Below are 17563 nucleotides of genomic sequence, written 5' to 3' on the forward strand. Positions count from 1 at the left end.
GAATGCCAACGTAGAGCTGATTGGCCAAAATGGAAAGATGCGATCCAGGTAGAACTTGATTCTCTAGCGAAGAGAAAGGTATTTGGGCCGATTGTGCCAATACCACCCAACACCAAACCAGTTGGTCATAAATGGGTATTCGTTAGAAAGCGTAATGAGAGAAACGAGATTGTAAGGTACAAAGCTCGCCTTGTGGCGCAAGGCTTCTCACAACGCCCTGGAATCGACTACGAGGAGACCTACTCTCCCGTAATGGACGTTATCACGTTCCGCTACCTTGTCAGTTTGGTAGTTTCCGAAAAACTGAACATGCAGCTTATGGATGTGGTTACTGCGTATCTATATGGGGATCTAGATACAAAGATATACATGAAGGTCCCAAATGGACTTCAGTTACCCAAATCAAGTGGCTCTAAACCACGGAGCTCGTTTGCAATAAGATTGAAACGCTCACTATATGGATTGAAGCAATCCGGACGGATGTGGTATAACCGTGATTACATGCATTTTTATGCGCGTAATTACGTTCTAAACACTAGAATTAAGCTAATCTCCAAAGTAATTATTATGTAATTAATCTATTTTTATTTATATTGTAGTAAATAAGTGGAGTTGTGGATTTCAGAAGAAGTTGTGCTAAATTGGAGCAAAATGGGGTTTTCGACAAAAGGACGAAAAGTCAACTGATTGACCATCGGGTCAACCAAGTCAACTTGGCCCAATAGCAAGAAGTCCGAGACCCAAGACCAAAGAAGCACACAAGTGAAGACCCAAGCTCATTTGTATTACATCATTGTATTCAAATTTCAAATTCAAAATTGATGTAATAACAATAATAATTAGTGGACCACACACCTCACACACATCACACATGTGGATGGAGATATTTATTTGTGTTCACACTAGGCACACACTCACTTACACTTTTGCCCTCCTATTTTCTTTATATTTTCCAAAATGTTTTCTACACTTCTAATTCTCTACATTTTTATTAGGTTGTTTTAGTCTTTTCTTTTTACCCATTTTCTACTTGTTTTTGAGCCATTGGATCTAGGGTACAAGTCCAATCTTGACCCTAGAACCCAAGGGGGTATTTAAACACCTTTGCACACACATTGCACAAGCTTAAGACCCATTTTTCTACACCCTAGGCCTTTTGGCCGAATTTAGAGACCTCTCCTCCATTTTCCATCTTCTCTCTCATACTCTCTCTCCTCCATTTTTAAATCTCTTATCATTTTCTCTCAAAATTAGAAGGAGCAATTAAGGGGCTTTCATTTCACATCATCAAGGTTTCATCACCACAAGGGATTTTGGCTTTGGTAAAGAGTGGGGGCTTAATAACAAGTTGGGTTCATGTTTGCCTATAGCAAATTGTGAGCTTAATTTGTGTTCCCTCTCTCCTCTATCATTTCTCTTAATTTCTTATGTATTGGATGATGTATTTGAGTATGGGTAGTGAGTAGTTCAATTTTGGGAGTTAGGGTTGTGAAGCCCTAACTCATCTTGTATAAATGTTGATGCTTTACTTTTAATAAATGCAATTTCCATTGTGTATGCTTTAAATCCGAATTTATTGGTCCTTAGAAGCATGTTTCTAGGCTTTGTCACCCTTTGAAATTATGTTGTGGGCAATTGTGATGAATAGATTGATAAATTGACAACTTATTAGTCTTGTGGCATCTAGGATTTAAGTGTGGTAACCATTAGCTAGCTTAATTGTAGCTAAGCTTGCTTGGGTCTCTATTATCTTGCACTATAGGCCTCTAATTTTAGATATTGTGGCCTTAACCGGCGTAATGCCCAAATTAGAGAGTTGATTGTGGCCTTAACCGGCATAGTCAATACACCAAAAGGATAATTGGTTTAGTAGCCTTAACCGGTACTAGATACGGGACTCGACAGATATAGGAAATGCATGCATTTGTGAAATTGGCATCGATGTTGACAAGATAGTTAGTGTGAATCACCCGACACTCCCATGTTTCCATTAATTTGAAATCCGAATTTAATTTCTTGCTCGATAATTAGTTGTTTGCTTTTATTTTAGTTTGCTTTTAATATTAGTTAATTCTCAATTCAAAATTTCCAAACAAAATTCTACCTTCCATTGTGCATAACTCATTTGGGCTACAAGTTAGTGGCTTTGATTAGGCTTAGTGTGAGCTAAGCCGAGCATTGCCGAGGCTTGGTGCCTTGTGAATATTATTTTACTTTATTTTCTTTTTATTTTTCATTATATGCTTTTAAGTTGTCCTAGCGCCAATTACCTCGGTTAGGTCCAACACCTAATCCCCGAGGTACGATAAACTAAGGTCCAAATACTTCCCTTACTTGACACGATTCGTACGCTTGCGAGAGTATATGCATCAAGTCAAACCGTCTAAGTGACTACTTGATTGGGAAGGGATATGTTAACAACGAACTATGCCCATGTGTGTTCATAAAAAGAACAAGTTCCGGATTTGCAATAGTAGCGGTTTATGTCGATGACATAAACATAATTGGCACCCTTAAAGAGTTAAGGGAAACTGCTGAACACTTGAAATCCGAGTTTGAGATGAAAGATCTTGGGAAAACACGGTTTTGCCTCGGTTTGAAACTTGAGCACCGTGAAGATGGTATCCTGATTCATCAATCAGCCTATACCCAAAAGATGCTTAGGCGTTTCAATACTGACAATGTTAAGCCTTCAAGCACCCCCAATGGTCGTCCATAGTCTTGATCCAAATAAGGATCCATTCCGTCCAAAAGAGGACGACGAAGATGTGCTAGAGGCAGAAGTGCCATATCTAAGTGCAATAAGCGCATTATTGTACTTAGCACAATGCACAAGACCGGACATCTCGATCATTTGCCGTGAACTTGTTAGCTAGATATAGCTCTGCGCCAACACGATGCCATTGGACTGGTGTTAAAGATATCTTTCGATACCTAAGTGGTACGATTGATGTGGGCTTGTTCTATCCCTACAAAGAGATGATGGATTCGGACCCATCATATGTCAAGAACGCCACCAACAGTGGTCTGCGTTCTCTCTCCCCATCCCAAAACGACATAAGTGTTTTGGAAGGTTTTGCTGATGCTGGGTATCTCTCTGACCCGCACAAAGGTCGTTCCCAAACTGGTTATGTATTCACCATGATAGCTAAATTTAAAGTTATTGATTTTCCTTATTCTCCTGCAAATATGTCGATTGTAATATAGGGAAATAAGGGTCTACCGCAGAGGATTAAGTTAAACTAAAAGCTTCAACAAAAGTCACAAAAAGTGACTGCATTTCCTACTGAACAGAAGTCGAAAAACAAACTAAGAATCTAACCAAAACAACCCAGAAAAATATGAACATTTACAGAGACGTACTAGACACACAAGGCGTTCAGCACACAAAATTTGGTGAATTTTGGAGTTGATTTGCTATGGGAATAAAATACAGAAAAACAGGGAACAGAAAGAAAAACGAAACTGAAACAGATTTGAAGTTGGTTGATATCAAGGTGATGAATTTAATTAGCTAGGAAGGAAGTATCCACCCCCAACAATCACACACAACACACTTTGTCCAATTTACTACCAATTAACTTAGTTGAAGACGCTCAGATTGGTTCGGTACGCTTGAACACAACCTATTACTCTTTCTTACTTTGTACGCTAGGCAGGAAGTGCTTTACACCTAGACTATTCCCAAGCAATGCAACCTAAAGGTACGTTTATTAGATTGAACATGCAGAGATCATTAAGTTTGAAAAGAGTTTGAGCAATCACTAGGCATCGCAAATAACTTAGAGCCTTGCTAAACCTAGGGTTTTGTTTACTTGCTAGTTAAAACTACCAATTACTTCTCTAGATAATTTGAGGAATCCAACTATTGATCCAGGCATCAAACAATCAAAGTATTAGAACCCTAGCATGCATACTAAGTAGGCCTCCAAAGCATACAAACATAGAATTCATCAATGAGAAATCGGTAAACAAAACCTCAACTATATTAATTGGAAAACAAATTGAATGTCAAAGCATGTTATGGATCATGTATAGGGGCTTCAACTGCCCCCTAACTACTGGAAATTTAGTTACACATAATGGGAATCAAAAACACAAAGGAGTTCATGGAGAAAGAAGACAACAAAAATCATAAAATTGGAAAATACGGATCAGCGATCGATCTCTGGTGTGCAGCGATCGATCGTTTCTGGCAAGGTTGTAGTTCTTCTTCTTCTCAAGCTCTTGTGCGTCTATGCTTCTTCGTATGTGAGATGGTGTGTTTCTTGAACGTCCAAGGAGAGATTTTATTCAGTTTGTAACTCTTTCCTTCTTTCCTTTTGGGACTCTAACTCCTTGGCTTCAACGGTAAGCCCCTTGGTTAATGTTCTGATTGATTTAGGATTCATTAACATCCTTCTATCCAATAGGAGCAGCCAAGAGAATTAATTGCTGATATCTTTTCCTTCATGTTGCCTTAAGCTTCCTTGATTCATCAAGAGTCCACAATTCTCCATCAATTGCACATATCTCCTTCCTTTTGCTCTTATTTCTTTCCTTACTTCGGAAAACCTAATAAACATAAAAACAACTAAATTAACCAGAAAATAAGATAAACTAACAAAGAAAATATGAGAATTCACAACATTATTATCGCATAATTATGCTCCTATCACACCATTGGAAAGACCGCGATATCTTGGAGGTCTACTAAACAGACCTTAGTCCCTACTTCTTCGAACCATGCAGAGATTATTGCTCTTCATGAAGCAGTTCGTGAATGTATATGGCTTAGATCCATAGTTACGAATGTTCGAAGTAATTGTGGTTTGGAATCCACTACAGATGAGCGTACTAGCATTTATGAGGATAATGCTGCTTGCATTGAGAAAATGAAGTAAGGCTACATCAAAGGCCACAACACCAAGCACATATCGCCTAAGTTCTTCTACAATCAGCAACAACAAAAGCTCATCAAGATCAAAATGAACCAGGTTCGATCTGCAGACAATGTGGCTGACTTGTTTACTAAGTCATTGCCCAAATCCACGTTTGAGAAACATGTTGCAAGCACTGGCTTGCGGAAGTTATCTGAACTCCCATGATCGTAGTCATCAGGGGGAGATGTCTACATGTTGATCTCGAAACATGAAGGGTGTGTTGTGCTCTTTTTCCCCTTCGACCGAGGTTATTTTTGTCCCACTGAGTTTTTGTTACTCGGCAAGGTTTTTTTAACGAGGCAACCAGAGAAGCACCGCGTTTGGGCGACACAAGGGGGAGTGTTTAAGTAAATCCAAATTGTGTCTGGCCCAAACTCTAGGTTACTTGACCTAGTGGTAATAGGGTTTTAATTAGAGATAATCTCGGAGAATATCTTAGATATATCCATTCATTGTATGATTATCTTTCCTTGTAGAATTCAGATTCTATGCATTGTAATCCTCTATATAAAGAGGCCCCTATTATCAATGAGAATACACAGCAATTTTCTCTCAAATATCGATTCCCTAAAACAATATCTAATTTACAAAAGAAACATGTGTGTATGTAACGGCCTATTCTGGCTTTAGATGATTATATATATATATCAACTCCCGGCTTCTGGTTAATTTGATTTTAAAAAAAACATGTGTGTATGTATCATCTTTACAATACTATTGAAATTGAGCAGCTTAATTAGCTAGAGTGATAAAAATTATTAGATGAGAGCAGAGGCAGAGGCAGAAGAGGATAGTGGGAAGATAGGTCTAAGACAAAATAGATGAGTGTCACCTATTGAGAGCTGCTTCTTCTTCTTCTTCTTCTTCTTTTTTTTTTCTTTTTTTTTTTTTGGTGAAGAGCTTCTTCATTTTTTGAGTGAGAAAGAATCCATCAAAATCTCTTGGGAAATGATTGGATTGTTTTTGAGTTTTGATATGTATAAAAAGCACTATAAAATCCTTCAAAATCCAGCATTTAATGAAATCCTTAAAAATCCATATACTTTTGAATATCTGCAGATTTGAATGGATAATTTTAAATCTTAATTGAATACATCAAGATTTTAAAGGATTGTTTAAAATCTTAATTGAATACCCATAAACTTTCAAAATACAAAAAAATCTTGTAGACTCTTAAATGAATACACCCCCCCTAAGCAGCTGCACTAAATTCCTAAGTGACTCTCAATTATAATTTTTAGCTATCTCACTCATAATATAGAGAGCGGGATGATGCTCTCTATAATTTAAAACATTCACTTTGAGTTATTTTATGTAATATATAACTACATTTAAATAATCTAATCTTCATTAAAATTAATATAAATCTGATAAAAAAATAATATAAATTCATAACTAGCCAAAATAGAAATAACTGATGCAGACGTATTTTAAAAGTGGCCAGCCAAATTAACCTTTTAATTACTTTAACTATAATTTGACTAAAAAATTATTAGAATTGCTAAAGATGTTCTAAGGAATCACTATATTATAGGGGACCTCAATGCAAGAAAAAAAAAATTATGCTAGGAGAACCAATCAATAAGTACTTGCCATGTGAACCAATTATATAATGATTAGGACCACAGGTGCACGTGATAGTTCAAGACTACATAATAATTTGGGGAAATAATCATTTACCCAATTTTAGCTTAAAAATTGCCCACTTACCCAAACACTCTAAGAGATTACCCACTTACCCAAACACTTTAAGAGATTATTTCCCTAATACCCAATTAAGTATTTTTTAATTCATTTTTATTTATTTTTGGGACAATTTTGCCCTCTCCTTCTTTGTCACTTTGAGAAAGAAGTCATTAGAGACCTTGCTTGACTCTGTGGCGGACTCCGGCGACCGGTGACTGGAATCCGGCGACCGGTGACCGGAATCATGCGACCGGTCACTGGAATCTGAAATCCTGAATCCGGCTACCGGACTGGTGACCAGATTCCGGCGTCTGAATTTATTGCCCCCTAATAATACCCAATAACCATATTATTGCCCCCCAGTAATCATATTATTGCCCCCCAATACTCATATTATTGCCTCCCAATAATCATATTATTGCCCTCCAGTGAATTGCATAAACTCCCAAAACCAAAATGAATACACTACAGGCACAATTGATCAATTTATATGCATATTATTGTCCCCCAATACTCATATTATTACCTCCTAATAATCATATTATTACCTCCTAATAATCATATTATTGCCCTCCAATAATCATATTATTGCCTTCAATAATCATACCATTGCCCCCCAATAGACCCCAATAAAAGCCAATAAAAGTTTACACTATCTTCATTAGTAAATTGGTTTTTAAAGCATGAAGGGCGGTGTAAACTATAAAGGAATTGAAGCACGACTTTCGAAAGACTTACATTTTTTTTTGTCATTATATCAACGGGTAAATTAATTTAGTCTGAATCTTGCCAAAAAATAAATAAAATTAATTTAGTTTGGAACCAAATCAGAATATGACAAGCAACTTGTCCCTCCATTGAGAAAAATCTTCAGACTTGAGCTACAGACTTACAATGGAAATTGATCGTGAAAACCCAAATTCCCCAGTCTTCTACCTCATCGTCAACCTCATCGCTCCACTTCGGCGACTCCCCAGCTCCGGTAGCCAACCTCAGAAACTCCACCTCATACTCCTTGATCGACCTCTTCTGCTCCAAATTTCACACGGCTGCGATGAGCTTCTTCTCCTGAAGAACCTCAGAAATTCATGCCGGAAATAGATTACGATGCACTCGATGGGTACCCTCGTTCAAGTTCCTTACCTCGCTCAGCGAGCTCGTCCTACCTGAACTGACCGCCGGCAACCCAATCGTCACCAGATCTGAGCCGGACTACCAAACTGATATTGATGAGCGCTACTCCTTCGCCGGCAGTGAGTATCGTCGGAAGACGGTGTTTGGACCCAAAATGAGCATTTTGGCCTGACAAGGCACGTCTTGGAGAAATTGAGCCAATGTCAGTGGCTCAAGCTATATATTGTCGACAAGTTCGAAATATATATTTAGAGGCTAAATAAAGCCTACTATGGAAGCATGAAAAGTCAACTTTAGCACATTTTCCTACTTCGGCTAGGAGAAACCGAGCTAAACAAGGAAGGAGGGGTGGCAGACTGACCAAATGAACTCGAAATGAGCTGAAACTCTGCAGATCCATTCTAGACAGCCCAAGAATCATTTCTTATGAAGAGTGCCAAAGCCCGTTCGGAGTGGAAAACCTTCAAACAAACAGTCCAATTTTCTGCAGAAGCAAAACTTGGAAACTGGACCTGTAAGAGGTCCAGCAGCATTTCCGGCCCAACCACATGGAAATAAATTCTGAAATTTTACCACAATAATCTACACTCATAGTGGAACATTTCGTATGAAGAAGTCATGGTCAAAATCTGAATGCTTGGTGGAGATATAGCTGCAGCAAAATTGGTGCAGTAAGTGCTTAAACCTAACATTCCATTAGTGTTTAAGTGCTTGAACCTAACAATTCCATAAACTCATAAGTGCTCCATAAACTCATAAGTGCTCCATCATGATCCCATTAAGTGCTCCATTATGATTTGTTTAAATGCCAAATAGTGTTGCTTGGAAGCCTATAAATAGAGGCTACAACATAGAACAATTCACTCATTCATACATCAAAACATCTCTAAGATGATCTAAGTTCTCTCTAGAGCAAACCTCTCTAAGAGCAACTCCTTTCCTTCTCTTTCTCTTATAGGTGATCACACTCCTAGTCCTAGTTTTCTCAGAAGCCGACTTTCAGTGCCACCAAACCCTCTGTCAACGTACTTCGGTCCTAGTCTCCTCAGGAGCCGATTGTAGTACCGCGACCACAACGGTTACGGAACTAGCCAAGCAAGGGTAACGCCCTCGCAACCCAGCGAAGCTAAAGTCACGCTTTAGCAAGTTCTCCCCACTTCCCGGTGATTTTCGCTCTGCTCGATCTACGACGTCGAGTATCGATTTGGTGACGCAGAAGATTAGCAAAAGTCCTCACCACGAGGCATAAAGAATCCCGCGACGAGGTTGGTGCTCTCCTCGTCCACAGTCGTTTGAAAGAAGTCAGGTCAAGGGACACCCCCGACGACCGCACCCGACGGTGCTGGCACGCCCGCGCAGAAAAGAGACTGTTGACCAGCTGCAACAAAATTGGAGCCAAACATTTTGGCACGCCCAGTGGGACATCAGATACAGCATACGGCCAGATATTCACCATTGGGAAGTCAGACGATAACCCTTACCAAAGGGTTTACGTCAACTGCCTGAAACACAAGACCTCCAGTTACAGCCCGCACTCTCGTGTAGACTGTCGTGGTCTTTCTGAAGAACAAGTAACTCAAAGATTTTCTCTCAACTTGCAATCACCAGACATGTCAACTGAGCAGGGAGGAAGTCAGCCGCCCGCTACTGAGGACAAGAATTCTGTTACTAGCAAGGTGGCCAATGTCCCCGTTACCACAGTAGTTGCTGCGGTTAGCGAAACAATTGAGAGCGATGAGTTCACCCCCCTCGTCATCCCAGAGGATGCTAGCATCGATGAACGACTCCGCATCCTTACGGTCAACAGCGACAACTATAGGAGGCACCTGGCCACGTCAATTGCGAGGACTGAGCAGCGGCTTCGCGATTACGATCGACGAATGAACGAGAATGCCCAGAAGGCTGAGGAGCATGCACAAAATCTTGCCAATGAAGCCAGGATTCACGCAGATAAGATTGCTGACACGAATCTCACGCAATATAAGGAGCTTCTGAGTGCTGTTAACACCTTTAACACACAAAGCAAAGATACTGCAGCTGACATCGCGGCAGTGTGCAAAGAGGGGTCCAATCTCGCGACCCAAGTTGCCATGCAGCAAGCCGAATTGGGACATGCCAAGGAGGTTCTGAATAAAGCATTGGGAGATCCCAACGCCATCCTCGGTTCCCTTGACCAACTCTCTGCATCCGGTAAGTACATTCCGCCTAATGCCCGCGAGAAGGCTATCAGCAGTATTGCCACACCCTCTGCAGCTGCCACCGCAATGTCTACCAAAACCAAGGACAAAGCGTTGTTGATTGGTGGCAAAGACAAAGCAACACCATCGATTGGGCAAAAGAGCAAAACTCTGAAGTTCGGTGACGGTACCCTGGCTGATCCTGTTGTTTTTGCTCAGTATGATAGCGATGGGGCAGAGAATGTCTACCAAGAGCTCCCAGGGAATTACTATGGGATTGATCAGACGGGCACTCCAATCAAAATCACAGCTTTGGCCAAGGATGTGTCCGCACCAGCGATTACTCTTCAACAACCCAGTATTCCTCGGGTCGTTCGCCTGGAAGATGGAACAGCAACTACTAGCGACGCGGTGCCTCCTGTGCAAACGGCCCATCAGACGGTGGCTGCACCTCCTCCTCCTGGCCCAGGTTATGTGCGACGAGAAGAGGTAGAGGAGATGATTAGGGCCGCGAACCAGAGGCCTAACTTGGAGGAGGCCTATCACGGGCCTTTCCCACCGCACATTATGCAATCACCTTATCCTAGGGGATATAAGAACATCACGTTCTCTACTTTCTCGGGAGAGGAAGTCGAAAGTGCCGCGGCCCATTTGGTCAGGTTTCGAGTACAGTGTGGCCAGTACCAGAACGATGACAACCTGAAGTGTAATGTCTTCGCCACTTCTTTGTCAGGGTCTGCCTTCACCTGGTTCACTAAGCTGCAACCAGGATCTGTCGCGAGTTGGCCCGCGATGGAAAAGTTGTTTAAAGAAACTTTCGGGACTATCGAGCCGGAGGTAGATCTGGCTTCACTTACTCAGATGGCTCAGCAGCCAACTGAATCCGCTGTTGCATACCTTCAGCGTTTCCAGATCCAAAAAGGGAAGCTGAACGTGATTCTTCCGGAGAAAGAGCTGGTAAAGTTGGCAATCAAAGGCTTAGAGCCTCGCCAACGCAAGAAGCAGCATGGAAGCATGTTCAATTCTATGGGGGAACTGATCACAGAAGTAGGAAGCTTTGAGCATTTGCTTAGAGAAATGGACGCTGTGAAGAACTCCTCCAAAGGGACATACATTCCGGGGAAACGGAGGACTGTGGCAGCAGTGAACCACTACTCAGGTTCCTTTGATCCTTACTATAGGTGTGAGGAATCCGGACTGGCAGAAGCTGAAGAGTCCGAAGAGGACGAGGTAGCAGCGCTTGAGCTCACTGGGAAAAAGGCGTCAACGCTAAAGCAGCTGAAGCTGTGTAAAGAGCCAATGAAACTCAAGTCGGTGGTCTTCACCAAACCCGAATTCGCAAGTTACACTTATGATGCGAATAAAGCTCATAAGATCTTAGAAGAGATGATCGCTGCGAAGATGGTGAAGACCGACTTCGGACCATTCCCCAAACCGGAGCAATTAAGGGGGAAAAAATACTGTAAGCTCCACAATTTGTGGAATCACAACACAGCCGACTGTGTCAGGTTGAAAGATCAGATTCAGATCTGGTTGAATAATGGTAGCTTACAGGTAGAAGCGCCAGCAACAGCTGCGGCGCTGGTAGATTTGGATCCTTTCCCAGACACTGGAATCAACATGGTTGACGTAGTTTGGGACATAAAGGATCAACAGAGGCTGAGCCCAAATCGTACCACTGGGGGCTTAGAAAAGGTGATGGAGCAGTCCGTGAAGCGGAGATCAAAGCCGGCTCCACCTGTCGTGCTATGTTCAAGGTGCAAGGAGGAATGTGATATCCAGGCGTTGCACGAAGAGGAAGAACATACCGTTCGCTTTGGTACTTTACCACCAATAAAGTTACCAGCACATTCTAGAAGCTTCCAACCAGGTAGTCCGAGAATGCACGCTGGGTCAGGAATTTCTTCTCCAAGGGACTCTAATTTGTTCAAAAAATTGAAGGTTGGGAGGGAAGAAGAAAGAGCAAACGAGCGGTCAGACGTTATGACCAGACCGTATATTCCTCCGGTGCCGACGTCCACTATCAAGGAAGGGAGATGGTATACCCAGAAGAAGGGCAAGGCAGTGGAAATGAGCTCTTCAAGGAAGAGAAAACTCCAGCGGAGGTTTGGAGAAGCAAAGCGAACCTTGGAAGCGCTGGATCAGGGGTTGATTAAACCATCGCAGTTGTTGAGATCTCCAGAAGAATACCAGAGACAGGTGGAGGCACTGACCTCCAAAAGGTTCATCGCCCCGCGGGTTCTCCAGCGGCTTCCTAAGATGTCGCAACGAGCTTCAAACACCGGCGCTCGCCAGAAGGAAAGTCAGGAGAAGTCCCTAGCTCCCGCGAAGCGAGAATCACCACCAACCCGCAAACCTAGCGTTTGGCGGAGAATATCTCTCGAAGGAAGAGATAGCGAGCCTTCAATATTTGACAGGCTGGGGAGCAAAGACAATCGGTCCGCGACTGTGCAGTGGAGGCCTAAGAAAGTTCAAAGTTTGTTGGTCGCTCTCCCAAAGGAAGTGCCAGCGGCGAAACAAATTTCAGAGTCGCTGAACCAGGTTCCCATAGTACAGGAGCACGAACAAGCCAAGGCGGTAATCCCCGCAGAGGAATCATGGGATGCTTTCATGGCTAAACTGTTCAACACCGAAATCCCAGCAGATGAACCCAAGCTCAATCTTGATGATGACATGGACGAAACAGAAATGGTGGATACCTCTTGCAATATGGTTTATGTGCTCCCTGCTAAGTATGCCTTACCAGTTGCTGCACAGGAATGCGTAGAAGCTGACGCGATTGGAGAACAGCAGTTGCAGATCACTTCAGCCGCAACAACGCAGTTGAAAGAAGCAGTGTTCCTTGAGACTGAAGATGCTAACAGCAAGGGTTTCTTCATGAGCTTCACAAGACCCACACCGGCCATGGTGCAACACATGCGACCTTTGTATATCACAGCAGAAATTAATGGGACTAAGGTCAGCAAGATAATGATTGATACCGGCGCGGCTGTGAATGTCATTACTACCAGAACCATGCATCTGCTAGGGATCAAGAAAGAAAAGATCCAATCCACGTCCCTTACGCTAAAGAACTTCGCGGGGACTTTGACCAAAACATTGGGTTTGATTTTCCTACGAGTCAAGGTGGGTCAAGCAGAAGGGGTTTACGCTTTCTTTGTTACAGATTGCTATGCGGCATATAGCGCAATTATGGGCCGCGACTGGATCCACAGGAGTTATTGTGTCCCATCCACCCTTCATCAGGAGCTGATCATATGGGACAGAGTCGCGGACAAGGCAGAAATTGTTAAAGCAGACCCGCGACCTTTTTCGGTATCCGCCAACTACTTGGACGCAAGGTATTACCTAGAACCAATCTCTCCTTTACAAGTCGTTGGTATTGATGATAAGGGCCGCCCCACAGGGGTGACGACCTCTGAATTGGCACAATGGGGGCTCGCGGTCGCAAAAAACGACCTCGAAAGGCCTGGATATGCGGTGCCATCTCCAAGTGCTAATTAATGGATCACGAACTCATGGAGGAAGAGGTGGAGGCCGTCCATTCCTTATATGAGAGGCTATCCTCATACTTGTTGGAAAAAGAGGCCTATGATCGAGTCGCGACTTTAGAAATTGTTAATGAAGAGTTCACGGACCAAGAAGAGGAGGAAGAAGAGATTCAGCTTGCTCCAGCGGCATTGGATGACACACCTCCGAAGGTTAGGGACCCTACTGAAAAGGTCAATCTGGGAACAACTGATGAGCCTATAGAAGTGGCTATCAGCACTTACTTAGAGCCTACCGAAAAACAGAGGCTCGTCGAATTGTTGCTGGAATTCAAGGACTGCTTCGCGGAAAAATACGAGGACATGCCAGGCCTATCACCAGACTTGGTATGCCACCAACTACCAACGCTGCCTGATAAGAGGCCTGTGAAGCAAGGGCCGCGAAGAATGAACTCGGAGACCCAAGTTCTGGTCAAAGAGGAAGTCGAAAAGATGTACAAGTCGGGCATTATCAGGGTAGCTAAGTACAATAAGTGGCTGTCCAATATAGTGCCTGTTCGCAAGAAGAATGGCAAGATGAGGATCTGCGTAGATTACAGAGACCTTAATTTGGCTACACCTAAAGACGTCTACCCCATGCCTGTTGCGGACATGTTGGTAGATGCAGTTGCAGGGCATGAACTGTTGTCTTTCATGGATGGTACAGTGGGATATCACCAGATTCTGGTCACGGAAGAAGATAGACACAAGACCGCATTCCGCTGCCCTGGGTTTACAGGGGTTTTTGAATATGTGGTCATGCCTTTTGGACTGAAGAATGCGGGAGCAACATATCAGAGAGCCATGAACCTGATCTTCCACGACATACTTGGGAAGATCTTAGAGGTTTACATTGATGACGTTGTCGTGAAGTCTAAGAAAAGCGGAGATCACTTCACAGATCTCAGAAAAGTTTTCAAGCGCATGCAGCTACACAAGCTCAAGATGAATCCCGCCAAGTGCGTTTTTGGAGTTCAGGCAGGAGATTTCCTGGGATTCATTGTCCATCAAAGAGGCATTGAGGTCCCTGAGGATAAAGCAAACGCGGTCATCAATGCATCTCCCCCGCGAACGAAGAAAGAGTTACAGCGACTACTGGGTAGGATCAACTTTTTGCGACGATTCATTTCTAACTCTTCAGGCAAAATCCATCCGTTTTCACCACTATTGAAGTTGCAAGGACAGAATGAGTTTGTGTGGGAACCTAAACATCAAGAGGCTTTCGACAAAATCAAGGCCTATCTGGTGAGCCCGCTAGTGCTTGTTCCTCCTAGAGCGGGATTTCCATTAAAGTTGTATGTTTCAGCAGCTGAGGCTTCTATTGGCAGCCTCCTCGCTCAGGATGATGCAAATGGTGTTGAACATGCCATCTTTTACCTCAGTAGGACACTCACAGATTGCGAAACAAGGTACACTCCAATGGAAAAGCTGTGTCTTACATTATACTTCTCAGCATGCAAGTTGCGGCATTACATGTTGTCCTTTACTACTTGCATCATTGCTCAAACCGATCTAGTCAAATATATGCTATCGCGACCTATCTTGAGAGGCCGTATTGGCAAGTGGGTGCTCGCCTTATCAGAATTGTCACTACAGTATGTCCCACAGAAAGCAGTAAAGGGGCAAGCCATCGCGGACTTTCTGGCACATCACCCTATGCTGGATGTCCCCGCGGTTAGAGATTTAGAGGTCGCTGCCACAACTTTAGATCGCCCAGATTTGGCGTGCGTACCAGAGTACGCTGTACTGCATCAAGACACAGTCTCACTCCAGCCCTGGGTGTTATATTTTGACCGGTCAAGAACAGATACGCTAGCAGGAGCAGGGGTTGTCTTGGAAAACCCGGCCGGCGATCGATTTTCCTACTCTTTCCAGTTGGAATTCCAGTGTACCAATAACCAAGCAGAGTATGAGGCCCTCATTATAGGCCTAGAAGTACTACTGGAAATGGGAATCGGAGATGTACAAATACTTGGCAATTCTCTCTTGGTTATCAATCAGTTGTGTAACGAGTTCAGATGCAATAGCTTCACGTTGGTTCCTTATTGGAACAGGGCATTAGACCTGTTGGACCAGTTTGATAACATACATCTTGAGCACATTCCTCGCGAGCGAAATTTTGCAGCGAACGAGTTGGCCCAGCTGGCAACAGGGGTAACATTGAGATATGGCGTGCGGGAGAGAATCCTTAAAGTCGAGCGTCGCACGCTTCCTTCTTGGATGGCGAGAAGAGATCCTCCAGATCATACCTCAGTCGCGACCTTGGAATCCATTGACGTGGATTGGCGCATCCCTTTGATCAATTATCTCAAGCATCCTGATCAGGCCACGGATAGAAGGATTCGCTATCTTGCCCTCAACTACTTCCTCAGAGGTGATGAACTTCGCAGATGAGGAGAAGATAGCGTGGATTTCAGATGTGTTTATGGCCACGAAGCGAAACAACTCATGCTCGAAGTTCATTCTGGCATTTGTGGCGCCCACCAAGCAGGTCCAAAGATGCAATGGTTGCTCAGACGACATGGATATTTTTGGCCCAGTATCTTGAAGGATTGTATCGCGTTCGCTAAAGGTTGTTTGGACTGCCAAGCTCATGGGCCGGTCCAGCATGTTCCTAATATTCCAATGCAGCCCATTATACAGCCTTGGCCCGCAAGAGGATGGGCGTTGGATTTAATTGGGATGATTCACCCACATTCATCACTTCAACACAAGTTCATCATCGTCGCGACTGATTTCTTTACAAAGTGGGTTGAAGCAGAACCTTTGAAGGAAGCATCTGGTGGCACGTTGCGACAATTCCTATTCAGAAACATCATCTGCAGATTTGGGATCCCAGAAGTTTTTGTTTCGGACCGGGGGGCAGCTTTCATGGGTGGTGAAGTTGATAAACTGGCAAGAGAATGGGGAATACAGTTCATCCATTCCAGTCCATATTATGCTCAGTCTAACGGTCAAGCAGAGGCCAGCAACAAGATCATTATCAATTTGCTGAAGAAAATGTTGGAAGTTAATCCACGACAGTGGCATGAGACACTTTATGAAACTCTTTGGGCCTACCGCACCTCTAAGCGGAATCCCACCGCGACAACACCTTATGCTTTGATGTTTGGCCATGATGCGGTTCTGCCGTTGGAAGTCAACGTCCAATCATTACGAGTTCAAGAGCAACATCATCTCATTGGAGAAGACTACGTTCAGGCTATGTGGCAGGAACATGAAGACCTTAGCGACAAGCGCTTGGAGGCTTTAGATAATTTGGTCATGGAAAAGCAACGAGTCGCTCGCGCCTATGACAAGCGGACGCGGGGAAGGAGTTACAGCGAAGGAGAGTTGGTTTGGAAAGCAGTTCTCCCGCTTGGCGAAAAATTGGATGGTCGCGGCAAATGGACTCCAAGATGGGAAGGCCCGTACATCATCTATAAAATCTTAGAGAAAGGAGCTTTTCATCTCAAGGACCTGGATGGAGATGTCCATCATAACCCTATCAATGGGAGATACTTGAAGAAATACTTTCCTAATGTCTGGGACTCGGAGGAGTCGTAGACAGTTTATTCGCATAAGACATGGGGGACAATTCTAGTGGAACACTCGTAAAGCCCATTCATGAAGGCCTGTTTTTGAGGCCCATAATCATTTCTTCACTATGCCTAGCAACACTAGGGGGGCAACACTATACAATACTAAGCCCATTTAGCCTACAAAAAAAAAAAAAAAAAAAAAAAAAAAAAAAAAAATTTATCAGGGTGATCTACAAAAAACGTTGTGTGTCTATAACAGCATTTTTATCAAAAAAAAAAAAAAAAAAAAATAGAAAAAGAAAAATACAAAATAAGTTTCAAATTTGTGTGTCGCGGAGGATGCAAAAGTTGTGTTCTTGCCTAAACAGTGGCTTGAACTTTCTGATATACTTAGAGGGCATTAGTTTTGGCCTGGGCACATATACAAGAGGCATTTAATATGCCTAATATGGAATCAGTCAAGTAATTTCAGTCAAGCCAATAAAAGTGGCTTTTGGAGCAACAACATTATAAGAGCAGTGCTGATTCAAGACCTCTTCAGTCAAGACAGAGACCTTTGACTTCGAGGTCTGGGGGGCAATGTTTGGACCCAAAAT

The 17563-nt window shown here is 43.1% G+C and overlaps 1 protein-coding gene across 10 annotated transcripts in view; it reads left to right on the forward strand.

Moving 5' to 3' along the window:
- LOC133733223 (putative disease resistance RPP13-like protein 1) overlaps window positions 1-17563 on the forward strand; it is a 59152-nt gene that overhangs the window by 12769 nt on the left and 28820 nt on the right. The window lies entirely within an intron of this gene.

The sequence above is a fragment of the Rosa rugosa genome, chromosome 2 (assembly GCF_958449725.1).
Source record: "Rosa rugosa chromosome 2, drRosRugo1.1, whole genome shotgun sequence".
In the NCBI taxonomy this organism is placed as follows: Eukaryota; Viridiplantae; Streptophyta; class Magnoliopsida; order Rosales; family Rosaceae; genus Rosa; species Rosa rugosa.